The sequence below is a fragment of the Siniperca chuatsi genome, linkage group LG20, assembly GCF_020085105.1.
Source record: "Siniperca chuatsi isolate FFG_IHB_CAS linkage group LG20, ASM2008510v1, whole genome shotgun sequence".
NCBI lineage: Eukaryota > Metazoa > Chordata > Actinopteri > Centrarchiformes > Sinipercidae > Siniperca > Siniperca chuatsi.
The window spans coordinates 15535874-15561075 of NC_058061.1; the positions used below are offsets into that span (position 1 = coordinate 15535874).

Sequence of the window (25202 nt, forward strand, 5' to 3'; positions counted from 1 at the left end):
GAGCTGACAGAGAGAGAAATGACACCCTAGGCTCCTCCTATTCTCTCTCTCTCTCTGTCCTTTTCACTCCCCCTTTCTCTCTAGTTTTTCCCTCCAGTCTTCCTACAGCTGCACCTCATATGAAGGTCTGCTATGTTCCTGGCTCAGACCAGGGGCTCCCATGGAGCTTCAGCTGGGGTCCAGTGGCAATATAATATGTGTTTGTGCATCTACTGTACATTTGTGTGTGTATAAAGTTGCTCAGAGCAGGGCAGTATGCCTCTGCCTCTGCGTATGTGCAAGAGAGTGTATCTTTAAAAGTTATTTAAACCATATTTTCCTTCCTCTATTATCGATCAACCTCCTCCTCTCCTCCTCATTCAGTCCTCATTTTTTTCTTTATCATATTCCTCACATCCCAATTATCTAGTGTGCCTTGTACTTAAAATGGGCTATTTATTTTGGTAAGAGTCCTCTTGAAACCTCTTTGCTCAAAATAGTGGCTTGCCTGATCATCTTGAAAATACATATATATTTTTTTAGCCCTGGTCGTTTTGGTAATTAGTTTTAGTGGAGGGTTTATATTGATCGAATGATATCTCTATGCAATGAAAAGCTTTTACAGGACACATGGTAGCTATTTATAGTGCGATCCATAATGTGTTGCCGTATGGTGGGGGCCCTAATGCACATCGCCCAGGCTCCTGTGCATAAATCGGCAGCGGAGGTTTGAAGTCAGAGCCCAATATAAGTAGCACCATGATGCTAGAGGGGGAGTCGAAAAGACAGATAAGAGGGGAGAAAAGAGAGATGGAGTAGAAGGAGAGATTAAAGAACAGACAAAGGATCAGATGAAAGAGGGAAGAAGGTGGGGGCGATATGAAAAACAGCATGGACGAGAGAGGATCCAACACGAAGAAGAAGAGTAAAAGATGAATACTGAAAGGTGGGCAGGGCAGGAAATGGAGATACTGAAAGAGGCGAAGCAGCCAAGAGAGACGAGGATATGAAGGAAACCACCTTGAGATATGAGTCCTATATATCCAGTTTCCTCATTCCTCCATAAGACCCCCACCCCCACCCCCACCCACCCCACCACCATCACCACTATCACCAACTCTATGATGATGGGATGAAAACTGTAATGCATGCTAGATCAGCGATAGGGTTTCTTATAGAGGAACAAGGGGAGGTGAGGAAGGAAGAATGAATTCAAGAACAAAGGCCGGAAAGTGTGTCTGAAAAATGAAGGGATGACAGAAAGAAGTAGAAGAATGAAGGATGAAATATGGGACGGAAGAAGAGTTAAAAAAAATATATAAAATAACAGACCAGAAGATGGAGACTCCATTTTATTGGCGTGTGGCTCCCTATGACACCCCAAGGACAGCAGGTGAATTAGAAGGGGGGCAGATGGGAGGCCTCCAAGTCCTTGTCCCACTGTCTGCCTGTCTGTCTTTCTGTTGGTTGGCTGCAGGTGGAACACAGCCTGCCACTCCTGCTGTCTAAATGAGGAGCCCCTCTCCTCTCGCTCTCTCTCTCTCTCACTCACACACTCACTGTCTCTCTCTCTTTCTCTTTAATGGGGCACTGGCCTGGGGCGCTGAACCAGCTCCCTCCGGAGCAACACACACACAGCATGCACACACACTGATCACGCATTACAGACACTCCTGGATGCCCTTGCACATGGTGTGATACGCACACACAGAAAGGGAGAAGCAAGAGAAACCATAGCCCCCCAAATTATGCCCCAGTCTGTGAGATGATGAATCTGGTTGGTGATTAGTTAGTTGAGGAGGGAGGCGCACTGCTTAGGCCGTTTAATGGGCTATAATTTGGAAGATAACTGTATTGTACTATCTCTCTTGACATTTAAATCTAATCAGACCCTGCTGGTTAGCACTGTGGTCTAAGACGAGGGAGCCTGGGAGGGATGAAAGGCTGCTAGCGGAGAGGGATTGGCCTATAGTGGGGCATTCATCCCTATGGGCTGAAGCTAAGCAATTAGAAAACAAGGCCCAAGCACACACATTATTCCTGCATTCCTTTTTTATTTTTTGTTTAACTGATGATCAGTTTACGGAGCCTTAAATTCAGTAACAGAATAGCATAGCAACAGATACATACAAAGTCACTTCCCCTACCACACACACACACACACACACACTCACATATGCCCACATACACACAAACATCACTAGGGAGCCACTCCAAGGTCTTTCCTCTGCTCCTTATTACCACAGATGCTCAGTTTGATTAACACTTCTCTTTCATCCTCTTCATTAGCAGAGGAAAAGCCACTGCAGCAGCCCATGAAAAGAGGGCATGAATTAGAATCCACTTATTCCATAGACTGCCACTAATTCCACACAATGGCGGTTAATGGTGGGGAGTAATAGGAAAAGGGTGTTTCTAATTGTTTCTTTGGACGGTGCACACTGCTGCAGCTGTTTCTGTACAGCAAACCAGGTCGCTCAAAGAGCCCGAACAAAGCCCAACGCCAGTGTTGGAGGGCCCGCACGACTCCGTTCGATAGAGCTCACGAGCAATAAATGCGTGTAGACGAGCCAATTTCCTCTGGCGAAGCGTTTTCCCGAGTAGAGGAGCTGGGCCCCAGTCAATGAGAACCACCTGGTGCTGAGGGAAGTGATTAGGGTTGGCACCACAGTGAGCGAAGAGCTGTTTTGAAGGATTGAGATGGGGGGGGCTCACCCAAGTTTGGTTTGTTGGAGAAATATTGATGTTAGGTTTTTGTCAGAGCAAGATCTGAGGCACAACGTTGTTTTGTTGGTGCTCAATTAGAGGGAATTATTTTGGTTACAGCATGTGTTTTGCATTTTGACGCTGGTGCTGATTTCCGAGTGGGTCGGAGCGTCGGACATGCCACAACAGTGGGATTGTGGGTTCAGCTCCCACACAGAATACACACATACCAACTTAGAAGTCAAAATAGTTCAGAGTGGCTAACCATGGAGAAGATGAACACTTTGTCTGCATTGATGGAAATTTTATTGCAACCACAAAAATTTGTCTGTAAATGCACAGAGAATGGTGATAATATCTGCATGGTAAGAGGTTCACTTGCAGCGGGGCCCACCCATACTACAAACAGACTCTTTGGATAAAAGCCCCATCAAATGGCATTCAGTGTGCTTTGTTACCGTGCATCACTGTGTCATTAAATTAAAACTTCCATTACAATAGTCATCTTGAATGTATTAGTGTATATAAGCTGGGCCTGGCTAGGTGATCCCAAACCTTGGTTTTCATGTCAAGGACACACTCAAGGCCAAAAGCCCCATTTGTGAATATTTACTTCAAAGGACCCCAATCTGATAAAAAGATTTCTTGTTTGTGCCAACTATCATCACTGTAGAAAAGCTCTGATCACAAAATGTTCACTGTTAATGGGATGACTTACTTTACAGGTAAATTAAAGGGTAATTTCTGTTTATTACAACTAGGGTCTTATTTTACATTGTTTCATTGCTTTCTGTCTGTTATCCCAACACTGTACTCAAAAATTAGTGGCAGAAATGTAGGAAGTAGGAACACGGCGGCGTTGCTACAACAAAGTCAGATGGGGCAAGAAAAGAGCGGTTATATGATTGTTGTAAAGAAGCCAAAACTGTAATGGGTGTTTATAAAGGACAGCTTGGGTACTTGGGTTACAATTTAGCTTTTCTGCCCACCTTTCAGTATATATCTTTTCTCTTCCGAATAAGTTTGGCTAACCTAGAGATTTGTTTTGAAGCTCTATAATCGTCTGACTGCTTGTGTTTTTGCCCTGTCTGACTTCTTTTGAGTGATGTGGCCGCATTCCCAGATCTTAGCAATTAACTTGGTGAGTACAATGTTATTATTACCCATAGAAATAGCATCCAAAACTATGAAAATAAGACCCAAGTTGTAATAAACCGGAATTATCCTTTAAATTAAATAATAAATGATTATGGCGCTCATTATTTTCCTAGAGACAACCTCCTCTCACTGCACCATTCATCTGAAGGCTCATTCGCTTTGATGTTTATTTAATTTATTTAACCAGGCATGTCAGATCCTTCTCTGTTATCTAAGCTGGTAACAGTGCGCTCACCCTGCATGTGTGTGTTCTGGTCAGAAAGCTCAGTGTTGAGTTGTAGAAAAGTGTTGCTGTGTGTGTGTGTGTGTGTGTGTGTCCCTTCCCACAGGGGTTATCACGGTTGAGTGAATGTTGGCTCGCGGACAGTAGTGCTGATCACATTTGATGATGGAAATACATACCACAGAGGATTGTGTGTGTTTATGTGTGTATACAAAGGCAGAGCTCTGTCACTGTTTGTTTCTCTTTTTTCTGCTGAGTCTACCATTCTTGTACCACTACGTTCATATCCTTTATCTTTCTTTCTCCTTGTTTTTGCATCTCATTGCCCATTTCCCCTATTCACCTGTTGTTTCTTGTCTTTTCCCATTTCCTTTAGGAGATCTACGTATAGTCCATCATTCCCCATTTATTCATTATGGCCTACTTGTCTTCTGCTCTTCTCTCTCCTCCTCGCTACCTCTGCCTAGTGTCCTCATTGTCCCTCCCTCTCCCTGTTTCTCTTTTAATCTCTGTTTATCTCTGTTCATCTCTTCATCTCTCCCCAGTCTTGGCATTTAGGCCTCTAATTGAGCTGGCGTCACTTGAATACATAAGCAGGAACAGCAGAGAATCCAGTCATTGTTTTCTGTGCCCTGCACTCAGAGACAGCGGGCAGGGCTGCTCTGTGTGTGTGTGTGTGTGTGAGAGAGAGAGAGAAAGTTTTAGAGAGAGGAAAATAGAAAATATGAAAGATTTTTTCAATTTTATGAATGTGCATTGCATGTTTATTTGTATTTTGCTTGTGTTTCCATTTCACAATCACAGCTTTGTACCTTGGCTTTCTTTACTGTAAGTTTGAATGCATTGTTGCAAAGGACAAGATACCCATAATAGCCATTATAAACAAATAATCGCCTTAATACATTTTAAAGCAGTGCTCTGTAACATTTTCAACAACAAGCCTGTTGAGCTGAAACAAAGGTTTAATTTTCCGTCGATTAATTGATCAGTCAATCGACGGAAAATTAAACCTTTGTTTTTAAATAGTTCTCAGTTTTATATAATTATGAAGTGAATGTCTTAAGGTTTTAGACTGATGATTGGATAAAACAAGACATTTAGAGGCTTCACTTAGAAATCTTTGCTCATCTCATACATTTTATGACCTAAACAATTTTTCGATTAATAGAAGAGAAATAGTTAGTTGCAGCCCTACCTGTCTGAATTGCTATTCTTTGTGAGTGTTTGATATGAAACAGTCATGAGTCAGCTCATAGCCAGCTCATTTAAGCTTACACCCAGTCAGTTTTCTCAGCTGACACACCATCCCCACCCCCATCCCAAAAAGTGAAATGAAGCAATAGTCTGCTTTTCCAAAATGTGTTTGACAGCTACTTTGGCTCTCCACTAACAAATCCCAGCACACACACACACACACACACACAAATACCTTGGAACAAATCCCTGGCTAGCTCCAGTGTGCTGTAGAGGTTCTGATCAATCAGGGCAAGGTTGTGTGGTCTCCTTTTTTTGATGCAGCACATAGTTGTAATCTTCACCTTTCACTTTCTGCCTCTGGGGCAGAGTATGTGTGTGTGTGTGTGTGTGTGTGTGTGTGTGCGAAAGAGAGAGAGAAAGAAAGGGGTAGAGACAGAGTGAGGTTGCTGTACTCGGATCTTTCAATCTTTCAATGAGTTAGCTTTTTCAGGTGAGAAGCAGAGGTGTAAAGAAAGAGTGTGTGAGTGAGAGAGAAAGATGGAGAGAGAGAAATGGTCTGAGTTCTCGAGTTGCAAACTAAAAGAGGACCCACTGCAGGATGCCCTACAGGCAACTAATGTAGCTAACACACACACACACAGAGAAGGAAACTGACGGAAAAAACTGAAATATGAAACAGTGGCAGCACACATCAGCACATACAGTAAGAGACAGAGATCCCACGCGCATGCACACACTGACATGTACACCAAACTCTGTGTGTGTGTGTGTATGTGTGTGTGTACATGTCTTTGTTCTGTCTGGCTGTCCTCTTGGCACGTAAATCATAATGGATCTCATTATCCATCTGGGCTGGCTTGGTGGGGCCTGTCTGGCAGGAGATGATAGCTGGATGGCTAAGGGGTTGCCACCATGCACACACACACACACACACACACACACACACACACACACACACACACACACACGCATGCACACTGAGCTTTATCCATGTATGCATGTTATTTAGCCGACATAGCTACTGTAGGAGCATATATGTTTCATTCTTACTCATATAACATCAACAGCAGGACAGACAACTACACACACATGCACGCACACACACATGTTTGCAGCCCATCTAGACACAATGGACATTAGTGGCTCAGCTTGCCATCAGACAGAGGGGAAGTGATGCAGAGCAGAGGGAGGGACAGATGAAAAATGAAACTTATCCCTCTCTCTTGTCATCACCCCCCTCTCCTACTCCTTCCCTCCCTCCCTTTCTTACTTTCTGTATTTCCTCCCCATCTCCTATCTGTCACTTGTTTGGAGGACACCGGCAGATGTCGGTTTGTCCCTCGAGGTGAGCGGGGCTTGTGCTGCCATCTTTTTCCTCCTTATCACAGCGCAGTCTCCCACATAGGACACAAGCAAATCATGAATCACGCGTACAGGCCATGCACAACACATTAGTTGTGAGGTGGAAAAACAAAAGTTGCGTCCCAGTAAATCACATGTTTTGTGAGTCTTGTACACAAACACAAGCATACGCTGCAGCCATTCGGTATCCGAGCAGTACTGGCTTTTATGCTGTGAATACAGGCGAAGCAGTTGGTTGCTCGTAACACGGTTAGGGACTACACCATTTGTCTGGACATGACCATTACCCAAGCCAATTACTGGCTGTTGTACAGGCGACTTGCCAACAACCTAATGTTTTCCCGTCATGCCCACCAGCCACCCCCACCCCCTCCAAGCCCCCTCAACCCCTCCCCTTACAAACACACAAACACACACAAGCAGAAAGAGGGGTGAGGGGGGAAATATAGATAGAGAGGAAGGATGGAGGGCCTGGGGCAAAACCCCCACCCGACTGACTGACTGACTGATACAGCTAATAAACTTTCATTTAAGCTAATGTTCCCCCTTTTTTCTGCTTTTTCTCCCTTCCATTCCTCTCTCTCCTTCCTTGTCTTTCTCTCTCTGCTCTCTATTTTTACACTGTTCATTTACACTCTCCTCCTCTCTCCATCTCTCTCTCAATTTTCCTGTCCGTGCGCCAGCAGAAGGGCTCGTCCGAGCAATCGATGCGGGCAGTCCACCAGCCGGAAGCCCAGTTGGCCAAACAGCACACCACTCAATCAGTCTGAACAGCAACACAAAAGGGCTGCTGGCGACCAGTAGAGGTAGACACACTCTCTATACACAGCAGTAGATCCTGAACTGAACTCATTTTATAAATCATATACACACCCTGCAACAGCATAAGTATGTGACACACTGAGTTGTATATATCAAAACAAAGTGGACTGAATCAACAACAACACATCAAAGATTCAAACTCATCTTTAAAATAGCCGGACTGACCGGAGCGTTTTGGCTCACGTCTCCTCGTCACAGCCAGCCCTTCTATCTTTGAATACTCTAGGTGCTATAAAATTTCAGACAAAGCAACTGCTATGTTTCTCTCCTATTTATAGCAGCTGAGTGTGCTTTGTCTGAGACCACATTTGGCTCAGTGTGTACATGTGTGGTTTTCCCTGTGCTGGTTACCGTATGTGTTGACAGTGGACATGTTCTGTACAACCACTCACAGTTGCTGTAGTTTCACTGTCTAGCTTGAAGGGTGCATGCAGCAGATGCAATATGTGTGTGTGTCTCTGCAGTGATTGAATTTTAGGTAGACAGTGCAGTGGGGTTTCATTGCATTGTGTATCTTTGCTAGTCATAATATATGTAACGCCTGTGTGCATGCTCACATGTGCTGTATGTGTTCTCAGTTAATTTGTTTTTAAGTTTAACCAGTAGGGCTGCAATTAATGATTTCATGGTCTGTCAGAAAATAGTGAAAATGCCCATTACAATTTCCCAGACCCTAGAGTAATGTCTTAAAATGAGTGATTAAACTGATTAATTGATTGTCAAAATTTTTATTGATTAATTTTAGAATTAATCAAGCAATTGTTTCAGCACTATTACTGTACTTTTAGCAGCATGGTACATGCAGGACACAAAACATAAAAGGAAAACATCAGTTGCCAAGCACTGTGGCTACACAGTGTGCCCAATTACACCAGTCTTCCCTTAATATTGTACTACAGTGTTTATAGACACTGTACACTGGTTAGTTTTATATGGTGTAACACCTCTTGAACATTTTAAAGTTCAACATTTTTTGTCAAAAGAGTGAGCTTAAACAAATTTAACAATGATTTCCCACCTTAATCTGATAATAATTGGTTCCTCGAGACATGTGTTTTAAAATGTGCTAGAGTGTGTTAACAACAACTTCCTGAGTCTCACTAATTGAAATCATCTCTTCATGTGCCACAAGTCAGGATCCATTAAGACAGATTAGGCCCCAACGAACAGTAAACCGCAGCAAATCCGGGTCATCAGATGGCATGGACAGTCAGAGGAGAAATCCCTCTCCACATGCTCTCTCAGCACAAGTAGAGGTGTGTTGTCATGGAGAGAGTGGCCTCAGTGTGGTTGTTAAGTACACTATCTGGCTCACTTCTGTCAAGGACCTTTGCTAGCTTTTGATATGTGAAAGGAGAGGGTTTAATCTGTTGAGCGCACTACAGCCTGAAGTAGAATTGCCTCGTTTCCCTACTTTACCCACTGACCTACAGGGGAACACACACCCCCATCACTCCATATACTCTCTCTCTCTGTCTCTGAATTGCTTTTGATGCTTAAAGAGAAGTGTCAGACATCCTTCTAGAGAGGATGCGAAAGAGAGGGAGAGAAATCTCCATGTGTGGGTTTTTTCATGGGTATATACAGTATTCTGCATCCATATTTCCTCCCAGCAACCTAGTATGAGCAGAATTTAAATCATTCCCTCAACCAAAAAAAATATAGGTGCAGCCCTGCTTTGTGCTCATCCTTCCAAAGGTGTAGGGCCCTATATGCTCTGCCGCTTGAGGTGTGCTACAGTAGACACGTCAGACAGTCTTAGTATTTTTTAATAAGACGGGCAATAGCAATAAATCCTACAGGCTAATCACCCATTCGCCACTCTTCTTCTCTCTCCCCCAAACCCAGAGCGATGCAGCATTACCCTGCTGCCGCCTTCAATTACACCATTCATCATGCGTCTTATCTGGCTGCCGGTTTGATTGAGTGTGCAATGGGAGGCGTCGCAAACCCTGCATTCTCTACACCAGCTCGTGTGTGTGTGTGTGTGTGTGTGTGTGTGTGTGTGTGCTTGTAGGGAGTGTTGACAGGAATGGAAAACTGCATTTGGGGGGTTGTGGGCATGTGGCGGCGGGTGTATATGGCATGTATTGGGATGTATGAATGTGTGAAGAGAGGATGAGGGAGTGTGTGTGCGCGTGCGTGTGTGTACATGCCAGATCTACAGGAGTGTATAAATCAAACCAAATGATTGTCCCCCACTCTGATCCACTCTATCCAGCAAGCATATTTCTTTTTATAATTTTTTTTCCCCTCCTACTGTCCCTGTACTTCCTTCCTTCCCTCCTCTCCTCTCTTTCTTCCTCATCCTCCTCCTCCTCTTCTTCTTCTCTGGAACAGATTTGTCTGGGGGCCCCTGTCTAATCTCCAGCGGTGCCGGGTGTTGGGAGACGGGCGACAAATTTTAATAAGCAACTGGGCGCTGTAATTTAGCAGCCTGGGAGGGAGATTAGGCTGATTGATGCTGGGCTCGCCTAATGGTCCAGCCTACGGCTCCTGGCCCAAATTGGTGGTAATGAAAGTTTTGTGCAAATTGAGATGGAGGAAAATAAGGCATCCTCATATCTTCCCTCACTCTCTCTATCTTCATTCATTTTTTGTATTCCCCTCTCTCTGTTTCTGTCTTCCTGTTCATTTTCTCCTCTGCTTACTCAATCTTTTTGACAAGGTGTGTCTTTTTCTCCCTCCGTCACATCCTCTCTTTTTCCTCTTTCCCTCTTTTCTTTATCTATTTCACTTTCTGTCTTACAGGCTTTCTCATCATTGTTCATGCTCTCTTGCCTCTCCATCTCTGTCTTCCTTTTTCATGCCCACCGCTCGTACTGCCTCTTTACCAAAATCGATTCGTCCCCTCATCTGCTGTCTCTCCCTTTTTCCCCTTTTTTTTCTCGCTCTTTCACTGTTTTGTAGTTTTTCAGGCACTCCTGAGTCAGTTTCGGTCCCTACTTAACTCCATCTAGTAGGTTATTTACTTTTACTCACACCCTCATTTGCTCCCTCCCCTCCTCTTTCTTGGCCTTTCTTGTAGGAGATGTATGTGTGTGTGTGTTTGTGTGCAGATGGGTCGGGAGGTGTTGTCTGAGTCGCTCCTGTGTTGTCAGGACAAATTCATCCAGATCTACAGAGAGTTGGGACGACAAGTCTCCCTCAACCTTCATCTCTCTTAACTTGTCTTTCTCTTTTCCTCTGTCTGTTTTTTCTTTCTCTCTCTGTGTCTCCCTTGCTTTTTCTCTTCATCCCACCAAATCACTTTCAGCTGGCCTGCTGCTCTGACAGGCTCCGACTGCCATGCATTATTAGGCCATGGAGATTTCCAGGCCACATTTCAGGATATGGCAAATGCGTGTCAGGGTCCATCACCATGTCCCACTGGAACACTGTATTATTCCATGTATTTGTCAGACTGTTTTACAGTATTACAAATTCCAATAAGTTATAGTTATTTTGTAGATTTTGTTGCTGTCTGAGGTTTGAATTTAAGTTTTTTATAGATACATTCATTGCTGCTCTCTGTCCCTGTCAAAGGAGTTTGCTTTGAATAAAAAAAAGAATAACAATGCTAGCTTCTATGGCATCAGAGAAGAGAATGCCACCTACTGAAACAAAAACTTTATAAACATGAAATTGAAGTAAGAAGACATTGTATCACAAGATACTATTTTATTTGTCTCTATACTGTGCCGTGAAGAAGCACTACAGCAGTGACTGCTCTGCAGCAAAGATATTAAAATAAAATCAACGTAGATTTCTGCCTGTGTGGGTGTATGTGAGTTTGTATGAAGCTCAGGAAACTGAGGTTTCATAAGTAATGCATGAGCAAATGAGTGTCCTTACTGAATCTCCAACTTCCCTCTGACCACCACTCCCTTAAGAGAGAGACAGAGAAACAGAGAAAAAAAACAAATGAGTACTAAATGCAGGGAAGTGAAGAGTGGCCCTGGAAAAAAACAATAGACAGCTAGGGGTGCAGGGGGTGGGCTGTGCTAATCCAGTGGTAACGGATGACTTTAGTACTGTATGTTACATTTGATATTCTGACTGTTATAAAAGCCCTTGAGAATGGATGTAATGGCGTAAACTCACATGGGATTTCTGACCCTCTGGGAGTTCATCTTATGGTGTGTATGCGTGTACTGTATAAGATTGTATGTGTGGATGTGTGTAAATGAACGTGTGCATTTTGGCTCATCTGTACAGTCACACATTTCCCTGTGTGCATACGTGTGAGTGGGTGTGTATGTGTGCCAGCTCCCATTCCCCAACAACAGAGGCTGTCTTCTGGCACTTTTGAGTCCCCCTTTCTCTTAACTCCCACACAGCTCTACTCGTGGTATTTTTTAAAAAGATGATGCTGCTGAACGTGTCCTCCTCCTCCCTCGCTGCCACCTTGAGTTATGCACTGATCTATCATTAATAGCTTCATTAGCATTTTTCTCCCTCTGAGGTGCTTGTGTATATAGTTCAAACTACAGCACGGATGCTCACATTAAGCAAGCGAACATCCTCAATTCTATCCATGACAAAAGCGTAGGTCGGTAGGAGGAGGTAATAACCCCAATACGCTTGGAGAGTTCCTAACATAAAGCGTGTACACGGTCCCCAAATAAGCATTCTCTCCTCTGTTTCCCTTCAAGGCCTCCTGTAAAGTGTGTTTCCTAACTCATATTGCACAACAAGTGTCCTTTTGCAATATCCTGGACAAATGTGAACAAGAAGAGCATTTATTCCAAACCCAATCTGCACTCCAACCAAGGCTAGAGAGGAAACTAGTGAGGCGACCAGTTTGATGCACAACAGAAATGATGCAGCAGAGTCGGGTAGCTCAGCCCGTAAATGAGTGGCAACCGCCTGTGAAGTTTATCTTGGAGAGAGGCAGCCCTTGTTGATTGCTCACCAAAGTCTGTGGTTGGGATCCCAGACAACACAATATAATCTTGCTCCCCGAGTCCCGACAACTGCCTAAACGCAATGTGGTTGAAGAGCTGGTGTGGGTTATTTTGAGATTGGATGTGGCCTCTCTCCACAGGAGCTGTTAAGGCTTTGTAAGGTTCACACTCGGCTGGCCAAAGTGGTTTGTTAGAGTTGATTGTTTATTTTTCTTGGGGGGAGAGAGCAAGAGGGATGTTTGTATGTATGAGATGGATGACGGAAACATGGAATGTGGCTTGGACCATAAACTCGTGGGAATTCTTAGTTCCTGGTTTCCTTTTTACAGTTGTAGCTTGTTTAAAATGTCCAGTGGTCAGGCGTGCAGTAATTTGGCACTGTTCAACACATTGCACAAGTTTTTATGCAGGCCATTACGCCTAGCTGTTTCTTGGAGAGGCAGTAAGACAGGGCCATTTTAATAAATAAACCCTTGGGACATCAGGAACAATGGATAATGCTTGGCTGCTCCCTCTACTATTTTCTCTCCTGCCTTTGCCTCACTGGATTTTGATTTCAGCATGGTTTGTTTGAAGGTTTTTCAAAGACATGGAGTGATCACTTTGATTATCTACTTCCTAGTGATTATCTACCTCCCATGATACAGGCTAGTGGAGGGGCAATAATGCAAGAAACCAAGAGCGTATGAATAGCCTCTGTTTGCTGAATGCTCTCCTCCCACCTCATAGTTTTAAGGTGGATGATGCTGTGAGATATTAAACGGGCTGACGGAGTGCTTTGATGTTCCCCTTCATATGATCGTGGGATATGCCTGATAGTATGGGCTTGGGGGGGGGGTCTGTTCCCCTGGCTGTTGCGGAGATGGGAAGCAGGGTGGGGGAAAAATGAGGGCCGTATGGTGGAGGAGGGAAGGAGCAGGGCGAGGTGCTGATGGGAAAGAGACGAATGGCGTGCCAGTGTCAGAAGTGGTCATGTGCTGAGGAAAGAGTAGGGGAGAATGAGAGAGAGGATGGAAAGAGGGCTTGACTGATTAACCTGTTTACCTCCCAGAAAATGCTCCAGGCGCCATTCTGATTAAAGTTCAGTCTTTCATCTATCATCGCCATGGCTTGCTCGAAGCTTCAGAGCTGCCGATAGCAAACACTGTCAAAACGATCAAGCCTCCAACAGTAAACGGAATACTCTCCACCAGTGGCTTCATTTGCATCTCATCCTTCCTTGTCAGCTCTTGACTTGTCATGAACATACCTCCACATAAATCTGTTCTTTCTGTCACTCTTTCTCATATGTTGAGTTTGTGTGTATGTCTCTCTTTATCTACTCCTCCCACTTTGCTTCTAAGCTTCTTGCTCTCAAGACTCACTGGGAAGGGTGCTTGTGTGTCTCAGGCTGTTTCCTCCAGTGACGTGCTTTCCCAACTCAAGGCTTTTAGCACTTCCAGCATAATACGATTACACCCATTTGGGGATGTGATATTGTCAACGGCTTTTTAAAATATCCCTTCAGTCCAGTCGCAGTAGCACTGTAGGTGGACTGAATGCAGTGACGGGCAGAAGCAGCGCTGCACACAATGTTCTGGCCACTCAAGCACAAATGTTAGCCCTTTTAAAAGCTTTTTGCACCGTCATAGACCCAGTGTGTGTGAGGACAGCCGGATGGGAATGTAGAAGACAGGGGTAGGCAATTAGGTCTGGCCATGGACCATAGGGGTTAGTGAAGGTATACAGGTGCAGTGGAGATGCATACCTTGAAAAAGACTGTCCTCCAAGAAAAACAACAGCATCAAAATGCCCCAAAATGACATATATTTCCATTCAGTTGACAAAGCCCTCATAGCATTCATAGTAATGAATGTCGGGTGATGTTACTATAAAGCCACAAAGTCAGGAAGGAGGTCAAGGTTGATGGGTGGGACAACAAACCGTAGGACTTTAACATGGGAGACCACTGTTTGTTTCCTGTTTCATACTGAAAGTCAACGTTGGTTTCTTTTAACCTATCGTTCCCTAACCTTAACCAAGTAGATATCATTGTAACCATGACGACAAAGGTCAACTAACCTAACCTTAACTTAGTACTTATTTTAACCCAAATCATGCTCTTTTCCTAACCCGAGCCATGTCGTGTTTGCGCCTAAACCTAACCAAACCTTAACCATAACGCTGTCAGATCATTTTCATTGGATTTAAAGGATTTCTATTAATATTTTTATATCTACAGAAGAATTCTGAAACATGTCTAAAGTTTTGATATTGCCGAAAAAAGGAAAATTCCTTATTTTATCAGAGAGTGCCAAATTAATTTGTTTAAGGGCCAGATTTTTCCCATAGGCAGCTCTTTACCGACCCCTAGTACATGATAACACAGGGTTCCTTGCTCATAGTGTTCAACGCACACAAGCAACACACATTTGTTTTGTCAAGAACATTAAATTCGAAGTGTTTAATGTTGGGTTTGCTACCACCAGTAACCCTCCACTACCTCTGTTGGACACTCCTCCTCGATTTCATCGCGTTCTCTCCAGTGTTGATCTCCCCGCTTCTCAGTGATGGGTGGCAGAAAATTAGGTCAGTGCTGTGTTTGATCATGCTGTCACTCGTTCCTGGGGAGCCATTCCAACCATTTTATTTAAAAAAATGCTCCTTTGTTTTTCTTGCTCATTCTCTAATACTCTCTCACTTTATCTGCCACGTTCTGTCTTTCCTCCTGCCAGTGAAAGTTGACTGAAAACACATGGGCATCAGCCTGCCTAGTCATGCCTCAACACACGATCCTTGTTGTCAGTCAGGCCAAACAGCAAAATACAACCAGCTTTCACTAAAGCTATGCTTCTTGCTCTGTGTTTCCAAAATGCCAAGGTTGACATGGATTCCATTTGTTTGGCATTTTAGCAGTTTGTACTACAAGGAATGAATTTGTTGTACGTATTTCCTATAGAAATGGCAGGATGCTGTTTCAGGTGTCTTGATACATAAGTATATCTTTAGAAAATTTGATAGATAAGTAGGAAGGATATATGTTGTTGTTTTCAAGGTGAAAATGACAATTCAGATTTGGTTTAGGATTGGATGGAAAACATTAGATTTTCACCTGTGTTGTTTGTTGATTTGTCAATTTTGCTGTATCTGTTTTGTCAAACTTACATATACACACAAATGTGGCTTGGTGTTGTTCCATTCTGAGCTGATGGGGACATATGTACACGCGTGAGCACATCTGTGTACACAAAATTAGTTAAGGAGAGCTATTATTGGTCTACATGGACCCTAACCCTGGGGGCAACAGGAAAGGTTTAGGTGATTTCACTTCAGCACAGACAGCCTATATGGTGGTTGGAGCCTGTGATGGACTGATTTAATCCTACTGATGGTGCTCATAAGACACAGCAAGAGGGTTAGACATATGTGCGCGTGCACACAAATGGAGTCACCCTTCAGTTATACATGTGGACATAACAGGAATTGTGTGTGTGTGAAAAAGAGAGGTCAGCAGGGCTAACACAGTCCCCTGGCTGTTCTCAAGGTTAATGTGAGACTGACAGCGGCTGCTATTAGCGGCCTTCAGATGGTTTCCACCCCCTATATGTGGAGCTGATTCATCCTGGTGGCAGCAGTGCATTAAGATATAACACCTCCACTCCTAAGTGTCACTCACCCCTTAAGACAGGGCCTACATCATAATTTTATATTTCCTATTAACTCCTATTGTCTACTCTCAACCACAATGGTACATTAAAGGGATAGGCGCTGCCGTTACCACCTCATTCTCACGTGTCACTCAACTCTTCCTATATGTCATTATTTCATGTCATCCCATTGTCTGTTAATTGAAATACCACAGACATTGTCTGTATGGTCCATTAAAGGGACAGGAGCCTTGTTCCTAAGTGTCGCTGCTGCTTTAGGCGCTAGCTCATTAATTTTCATAGTCTATGTTTGACTTACACATGCACAGAGAGGTGGGGCTGAGGAGAGGAAAAAATACCATCAAGAAGAAATGCACACTGGCATGTTGAGGATCACCCAAACCTCATTTACATTTTAATTCAAAGACATTAAGCAGATGCTCTTAGTAAGTGCAGGTTGATGTTCAGTGTCTTGCTCAAGGACGCTTAGGTGAGGAGGGTTGCACAGTTGAATGAATACAGTCAGATAAAGCCATTTTCTGTTTTCATGGTTAAAAGTCACATTTTATTTTTAGTTGCTATGACAGTCCCAGTGTAGAGTTTCTTGTGGTCCCATTAAATCGAATGACCAAAATGGAAGCTAGCACAGATCGGCAGGCAGCTTAGTTGGAAAAGACCTACATTCCAATTGGAAAATGGTAGCAGAGAGTTAAAAAGAGTAGATACACCCAACATTTGAGAGGAAAAATTCCTTTCCCATGTCTAAATGTATAAGCATTGTTTAAGTTCTTAAAAGTAGATTATCACATGTCATTTAGAGATAGTGAAGAGGACAAATTCTGTGCAAAGGTTTGTCTTAGAAATTACCAGCACTAAATATTTGAATGTTGTAAAGGATCATGATAAGCAAGACCAGTAGAGGGTGGAAGGGGGGTGTGTGCCTGGGTCCATATGAAGAGTGATGATGTTGTTGACTCACTGTCGGCCAGATGCCAATCAATCAATTAACCAATCAATAGTCATCTGGTGAGCGCCTAAGGACACCGGAGAAAATCTTCCAGAAACACTCGAATCAATTACTTTTCGCCTCAGCCACAGACTCATGCACAGGTGCTCAAACCATACACACACACATACACACTTTCATTGATACAGTTATATATTCATACTTATGCAGGCTTACATGTTGAAGTCACTGCCTCCCCGTCTTCCACATGCCCAAACTCTCAGGCATCAGATTGCAGTGCCATGGGAAAAAGAAAAATGAGTAAATTCTGTCTTTTCCCTCATTCCTCATCCCTCATCCCCTTTCCTCCTCCCCTCTCTCTCTCTCTCTCTCTCTCTCTCTCTCTCTCTCTCTAATGGAAAGCAGCATTCCCTGGCTGCCATCAGCAGCTATAGCCAGCTACACTATAACACTGTTAATAGATAGGCCTGGCAGCTTATGGAGCCCATGCATTTTTAAATGTGAGTTTTATGATTCCTGGAGAGCAGGCAGGGATTTGCTTGATATTTGTTCCCTGAGTGTGTGTGTGTGTCTGTATAAGAAAGGGAGAGAATACGGAGGGTAGAAGCAAGGGATAGGATGAGTATCACAATTTTGCTCTTGTTTGCTTTCTCACTTTCTTTCTCTGGGGAGGTTGCTCGTCACTGTTTTTTCCTTTCTCTCAATTTTTTCTTTTTACCACCATCTTTCACTTGATTTCTTTCAAAGTCTCTCTTTTTCTTGCGTTCTTAATTAAAGTCGGAGTACATACACACACATGGACACATCTATAAGGTCATTCTGGTCATGAACCCTGTTACTAAGCAGGATGTACATTCTTCTAAGCTGAATTCAGCTGTTGTTTTTACATTTGTGCATTATTTTGCATGCTTCTAGATGTCAGATGGATTTTCTATGTCACACACACACACACACACACACACACACACACACACACGCACGTTGTATGTTAGCTTATGCATGTGTGTCCTAGAGAGGTCATAGCATGTTGACCACCTCTCGGTAGTATTCATGCAGTGTATGACATGCAGTTTGCTCAGGGGCAGTAAATGCACACAGTACCACAATAGGCAGCAGCGCCGGATGATGCAGCACCCAGCTAACATGGACTGTTTCATCCCTTATTAATATGTGGGGAGAAACAGTCCTGACTGCTGAATTGCTGCAGTCTGCTGATACTGGTCTGTTTTATAGTTGACATGTTGACAAACATCTGCAAATACCAGTGAACAGTGGTCTCTTGGCACTAAAGCTTCCACCCTCAATTGATGTCTGATAAACCTTCCCTTGAATCTATTACTCAAACTGGACTTCTTTGATCGTATTAGCCCCTTGCATTGCTTTTACACAGGGTTATTTGTCTGAACAAAAGACAACAGAGGCTAAACCAGTGTACCAGTGGTTAGTCCACTTCTTCATTGTTTCACTACTGCTCTCAACTGCATGCACTTATGCATATTTTCTCACAAACATTTCACCAAGCCCATAACAGTATTGTGTTGTGAAGGTCATGCTTGAACAAATGGGCCACATAGGTATCTGTCCTTGGCCTATTTAGAGCCCCTGGTTTGGTAATGTGGTATGAGGTGGATTATCTCTGGTCTACCATCATGCACTGGAGCCTTTTTTTTACTGTCTCACTGTCAGTGTGAAAAGCAGGCAAGGCCCTATAAATATGCAGACATACACACAGTTCCAAACACACTACGGTAGATCATTCAAGTAATTGAATTTAGCCTTCTGTAAACAAGACGCTAACAAGCCCTCTGGAAATACAGTGACATTTAGGCTGGTGAGTCAAACCGACTTTTTTTTCTCTCTCTCTCTCTCTCTCTCTCTCTCTCTCTCTCTCTCTCACACACACACATATATACACACACAATGCATAATACCAACATATTCACAGTTCCACAATCATGGCTAAAGCACACACAGATTCATGTGTAAACACACTCATATAGGCACGCTCCATAGAATAGTTGTCACACACGTGTGTACATTCACTATCACACATATACACACATAGGCAGAAGAAAATACATTGATTCAGATTTGCTTACACCTTAATAAACCATTAGTTGTCCTTGTGAATTATAATGCCCTCCTTTTTATGCCAGTACTATTTGTTTATATACTTTTACAAAATACTGGTATTGAGTTGCCTGGAGGAACTCCAGGCTGTCCCTTTTTAAGAGGGCACACCCGCTCTGAGGAGCAGATCTTGTTTGATCCTCCAGCGGGCGAGTGGCGGCATAAACAGGAAGGGGCCCTGTGCTTTAGTGCGTCATTAGCTCTCGTGTCATCCGATCTTCTGTGTTGAAATGTGCCGAAGTGTTTCGCATAACATTGTTAGCCTGATATCCTGGATAGGTACACGAAGGTGACACAAACTTATAGGCAGGCACACACACAAAAATACATGCTGAAGTGGTGATGCACACACACATGCACAGTTTATTAGTGTGTGCTGGCTGGAGGAAAAATGAAACCACTTGAGCCAGCTGTGTTCTGTTCCCTTATGAGAACTCAGAGTGATGTAAATGTCTTGATAAAGGTGCATGCACCCATCTGTGTTTATGCATATGGCATATGACAGCTTAAGTGTTTTGAATGTAGTTATTCTGCTTGTGTTCGTGTGTGTGTGTGTGTGTCAGCGGGTGGGGCGTGTTGAGTCTGTTGGAGTCCTGTTCAGAAATATGGACTTCATTTGTGCCGACCCTCTCCCGCTAACTGGAACGGGGTTGGAGGTGGACTCAGGGAGCCACCCCACTCAAGGACACACACACACATGCACAAGCTAATGCACATACTTACGCATGGGTTTATACACACTCAGCGCCCTTCTCTTGGACAAAACAGTGTATTGTAATGTTACCAGCAAGTAGTGAAATAGATTCTATTGCTAACTCAATCTTCCATTTACAAACAGCCTCCACTCTCTGTTACTCTGAACGCTATCAAGCAAATTTTATCCAACATTGAAAGAAACATTATTCACAGTGGAGATTGTCCTTCAGTTACGTAAAACATTACGAACACTCACTGGTTCATATTTCTCAAATGTGAATATTTTCTGGTTTTCTTAGTCTTCTGTCAGTATTAATTGAATACATTTGGGGTTTATGACTGTTGGTTGTACAAAACAAGTGATTTAGATAAGTCAGCTTGTGCTTCAGGAAATTGTGATGGACATTTTTTTTTACTATTTTCTGACATTTCATAGAGCAAATTATTAATCAAGAAAATAATCTGTAAATGAAAAAAAAGTAGTAGTTGCAGCTCTACATGATAAAAAAAACTAGGTATTTTCATAGTTGGGTCATCATAATAGCATGATCATACCCAGGCCATTGTCATATTGAGGAATGTATTAAAAAATATTTAAAAATATATATATTTGTGTTTTTCATTCAGTGTTGTTCTGCTCTATGTATGTTTTTGTTTAGAGAATCTTAAGACATTGGCTCCTTCCCTTCAAGGAGAACATGTGTCTTTTTATTTTGATACTGTAAACAGTCGTCCCCATGTTCTCTGTTCCTTTGTGAAAAGACACAGATGAATCTACCATACTGGTTTTTATAGCAAATCCAAGTAACATTTCAGAGAAACTTAGCCTGAGGTTTTGTCAGATAAAGTTTTAAACAAGGTAGGTGAAAGCGCTGAGAAAACAAGGGATTGCCAGGACAGTACCAGAGGGCTGGTGAGGCAGGACTGAACGAGTGGAGGCAGTGTGTAACTGTTGGGAATGAATAACATGCACTACAGACCCCAGACCGCAGGAGGCATGACTCCCTCACCACTAGGAAACTAGGGCTGTCTGCTCCATGTTCTATTTGCTCTCACTTTGCTCCTCATTTAGTCTCCCTGGACCTTCTGTGTGTGCTCTTCTTCTCTCTTCCTTGCTGTATTGTTTCCTTTGGAATTTTTGCCACCTCCTCTCCCAGTACATTTCTCTCCCTGTATCTGTATTGCTCACTTCCTATGTCCCCCAAACCGGAACACATATAGTCTTTAACTCCCTCTCTGCGATGGCCTGTCGTCCCCCCAATCACCCCCACCCACACTTGGCTCCCTTCCCTCTTTTCTTCCTTCACAGCTCTCTCCTTCTAACCTCCCCACTCTCTTCATATTTCATATTAAGCAATCCTTTCCATGGAGCCAGCTGTGTAAACAATAGGGACCAGCCCTCCATGTTTTCTCAGAGCTAGAGAAAAATGCCGGAAAAACCTGGACACAAGGAGCTTGCCGCACACCGTCCTCACCAATGATCTATGGCCCTTTGTCTCTCCGACCTCCTTTGAGCACGAGTGGGACTTTCTGGGCAGTGTTAGTTTTTGTGTATGTGTGAGGCTGAGTGTTAAATGTACGGGGCAGTGTGTTTATGTGGGTGTGGGAGCTTTCTGTTACCATAGCCCCCTGCAAATATTGACCAAGCTGAATAGCTACAGTGAGTAGCTCAAAAGCAAACACCGCATGTCATGCTCTGCCAGATATGCAGTTTTGTCACTAATTGCATTCTCACCGGAAATAATTTGTCTTGTTTAATGCCTAATCCTTACAAGAACACCCCCTTACTTCCCCTGATTTATGTTTTTTAGGTTTTAATATTGATAAAGAGAAAGTAATCTCAGTCGTGTGCCACGTAGCTGACCCATATTTCGCAGGATCACTGGTCCATGCTGCTCTTCTATCTATAGGTCTATAATCTGTCTACCTATACTGTCAGCAGCCTATTTTTACACAGATGTTCCCAGAAGCTGCTGGTGTTCCTGTGATTTAACTGTCTTCATCTGATATTCTTTATTCATGGGGCGGGTAGGCGGGCGACTTTAGTTGTAAGTTTTATTGACTTTGCTTGACACAGTGTGCGTGTGTGCATCTGTTCGGATTCGACCGTGAGTATGTGTTTATGGTTATATATGCATGCATGCATGCAGGTGGGCAGATGGTCCAGTTCTGCACGGACAGCCACAGCAGTCCTCATTATGTGTGAAGGAAGCAGGCTACCATCTTACCCTGACACACACACATACACGCATATACACACAGCTCATCCCTGGGTTTATTTTTTGCAGGTGCAGTGCTTGCTGGCATTTGAGATAATTAAAGGCTGACCTTTCTGAGGTGAGGCAGAAATGTCACCCAGCCTGCTTCACTGACAAGTGGATTCACCCCACAGGGGGCCTTTGCAAAACGGCTGAGGTTTCTCACCGGCCTGGATGTGCACTTAGCACCCTTTAGCCTTCATGAGCCACACTTTCTGGCTGTCATTGAGAAGTAGCTGCCACCTCCTGCTCTCTCACCCACAATGCCTCAGCTCGCTCTCTTACCATCTCGAAGCTACACATGTGGAAGGAGCACTGAGGTGGAAGTAATGTTTGGTCAGTTAGTTAGCTTGAACTTACTCTTATATTTTACTTATACAGTGGTGTGAAAAAGTGTTTGCCCCCTTCCTGATTTCTTTTTTTTTTTGCACGTTTGTCACACTTAAATGTTTCAGATCATCGAACAAATTTAAATATTAGTCAAAGATAACACAAGTAAACACAAAATGTAGTTTTTAAATGAAGGTTGTTATTATTTTAGGGAAAACAAAATCCAAATCTACATGGCCCTGTGTGAAAAAGTGATTGCCCCACCTGTTAAAACATAACTTAACTGTGGTTTATCACACCTGAGTTCAATTTCTCTAGCCACACCCAGACCTGATTACTGCCACACCTGTTCTTAATCAAGAAATCACTTAAATAGGACCTGCCTGATAAAGTGAAGTAGACCAAAAGATCTTCAAAAGACATCATGCCGAGATCCAAATAAATTCAGGAACAAATGAGAAAGAAAGTAATTGAGATCGAGAGCCATTATCCACAAATGGTGAAAACATGGAACAGTGGTGAACCATCCCAGGAGTGGCCGGCCGACCAAAATTACCCCAAGAGCGCAGCGACGACTCATCCAAGAGGTCACAAAAGACCCCACAACAACATCCAAAGAACTGCAGGCCTCACTTGCCTCAGTTAAGGTCAGTGTTCATGACTCCACCATAAGAAAGAGACTGGGCACTGAGACTCTGCCTGCATGGCAGAGTTCCAAGACGAAAACCACTGCTGAGCAAAAAGAACATTAAGGCTCGTCTCATTTTTGCCAGAAAACATCTTGATGATCACCAAGATTTTTGGGAAAATACTGGATGACGAGACAAAAGTTAAACTTTTTGGAAGGTGTGTGTCCCATTACATCTGGCGTAAAAGTAACACCGCATTTCAGAAAAAGAACATCATACCAGCAGTAAAATACGGTGGTGGTAGTGTGATGGTCTGGGGCTGTTTTGCTGCTTCAGGACTTGAAAGACTTGCTGTGATAAATGGAACCATGAATTCTGCTGTCTACCAAAAACTCCTGAAGGAGAATGTCCGGCCATCTGTTCGTGACCTCAAGCTGAAGCGAACTTGGATTCTGCAGCAGGACAATGATCCAAAACACACCAGTAAGTCCACCTCTGAATGGCTGAAGAAGAACAAAATGAAGACTTTGGAGTGGCCTAGTCAAAGTCCTGACCTGAATCCTATTGAGATGCTGTGGCATGACCTTAAAAAGGCAGTTCATGCTCAAAAACCCTCCAATGTGGCTGAATTACAACAATTCTGCAAAGATGAGTGGGCCAAAATTCCTCCACAACGCTGTAAAAGACTCATCGCAAGTTATTGCAAACGCTTGATTGCAGTTGTTGCTGCTAAGGGTGGCACAACCAGTTAATAGGTTTAGGGGGCAATCACTTTTTCACACAGGGCCATGTAGGTTTGGATTTTGTTTTCCCTTAATAATAACAATAATAACCTTCATTTAAAAACTACATTTTGTGTTTACTTGTGTTATCTTTGACTAATATTTAAATTTGTTTGATGATCTAAAACATTTAAGTGTGACAAACATGCAAAAAAATAGGAAATCCGGAAGGGGGCAAACACTTTTTCACACCACTGTATATTAGTAAGGGATTAAGAAATAATCCAGCATGCAGTGTAATCTCTGTTGCATAATACTGCTGAAGAGATACAGTGAATTGTAGCTGCTGTTTTAGTTAAATACCAGTTTTTATTAGTTTGAAAATAGTTGCTTTTAGCCCATCATGTACTAAGAGCTACAGTGGATGACTTACAGTAAGTCTGTGGCAATTTGGCTTGGTGGTTTGGGCAGACCTAATTAAATTATTCACTCACCAAAGCCCAGTGACTGTACTTCAGTTAATGCATCACGGTTTTTGCATGGAAAACCTGTTTGTGTTTAGAGTACATCCCTGTTCTGTCATCTCGTGGTGGATGACAACAGACCATGTATCACTACACCTTTATGGCATTTTAGTGTTTTTATTAGACATTTTAAAGTGCTGTAGAATGAGAAGAAAAACTCGGAGAAAGAGGGTGATTACATGCAACAATGTTCCTGGATCAGGTTTTAACCCAGGGCATTAGGGGTACATGACCTATTGTACACCTTAGTTCACTGATACACCAGGACAACTAAGCACGTCTTAATCTGGTAGAATAAAATAAGACTTATAGATTATAGAAAAACCTAAAAGAATATTGTTGCTTATCTAATTTACTGTGTTTTGGATTCTTTATCTTAGGTTACTTTGCCTGAATAGTTTTGGGAATCCTTCCAAGTATGGTCTGTTTAATATATCTCCACCATCTTTTAGTGAGAAGCTAATCCAAGGTAGGGTGGTGCAAATTATTATTGACCCTCTCTGAAACCCCAAGCTTCTCACTAGCCTTGTATGTCCCTTTCTGGCACATCTATCAGCTGAAGTCTTGTGTTAGTGACTTGTCAAAGTGTGCCTCTCTGCCTCCATCTCTTCTCCACACCCCCGCAGATTTGGTCTACTCTTTATGCAAAGTAATAAAGCTAGTAATGTACAGTAAATGCAGTGTACTGTAAGACTCTTCCCCCAGGGCAATAAGTTGACATGCAAATGTGATTCAGGACATGACCTAGGCACACATTAATTAACACACACGCACACATACTGGCTGCATGCTTGACCACACACAACATCCAGAAGCTCAGACACTTGTTGAAATATACGCACGTGTTTGTCTCACATGTGTACATCGCTGCACATACAACAATACACAACAATACACACACACACTTAAATGTGCAGTATCTACACACTCATGCGTGCACATGTGCACATTCACTCCCACAATGTCACCTCTCACTTCTGACGTATA

At 43.1% G+C, this 25202-nt stretch overlaps 1 protein-coding gene across 9 annotated transcripts in view; it reads left to right on the plus strand.

The window, feature by feature from the left end:
• raraa (retinoic acid receptor, alpha a) overlaps window positions 1-25202 on the plus strand; it is a 138361-nt gene that overhangs the window by 30924 nt on the left and 82235 nt on the right. For 2 of the 9 annotated variants that reach the window (XM_044179718.1, XM_044179712.1), the window contains one exon: window positions 7309-7431. The exons of 6 other annotated variants lie outside the window; for them this stretch is intronic. The gene's annotated coding sequence lies outside the window, so the exon portion shown is untranslated. The remainder of the gene's footprint in view (window positions 1-7308; window positions 7432-25202) is intronic. One more of the 9 variants, XM_044179709.1, reaches the window with a different exon arrangement.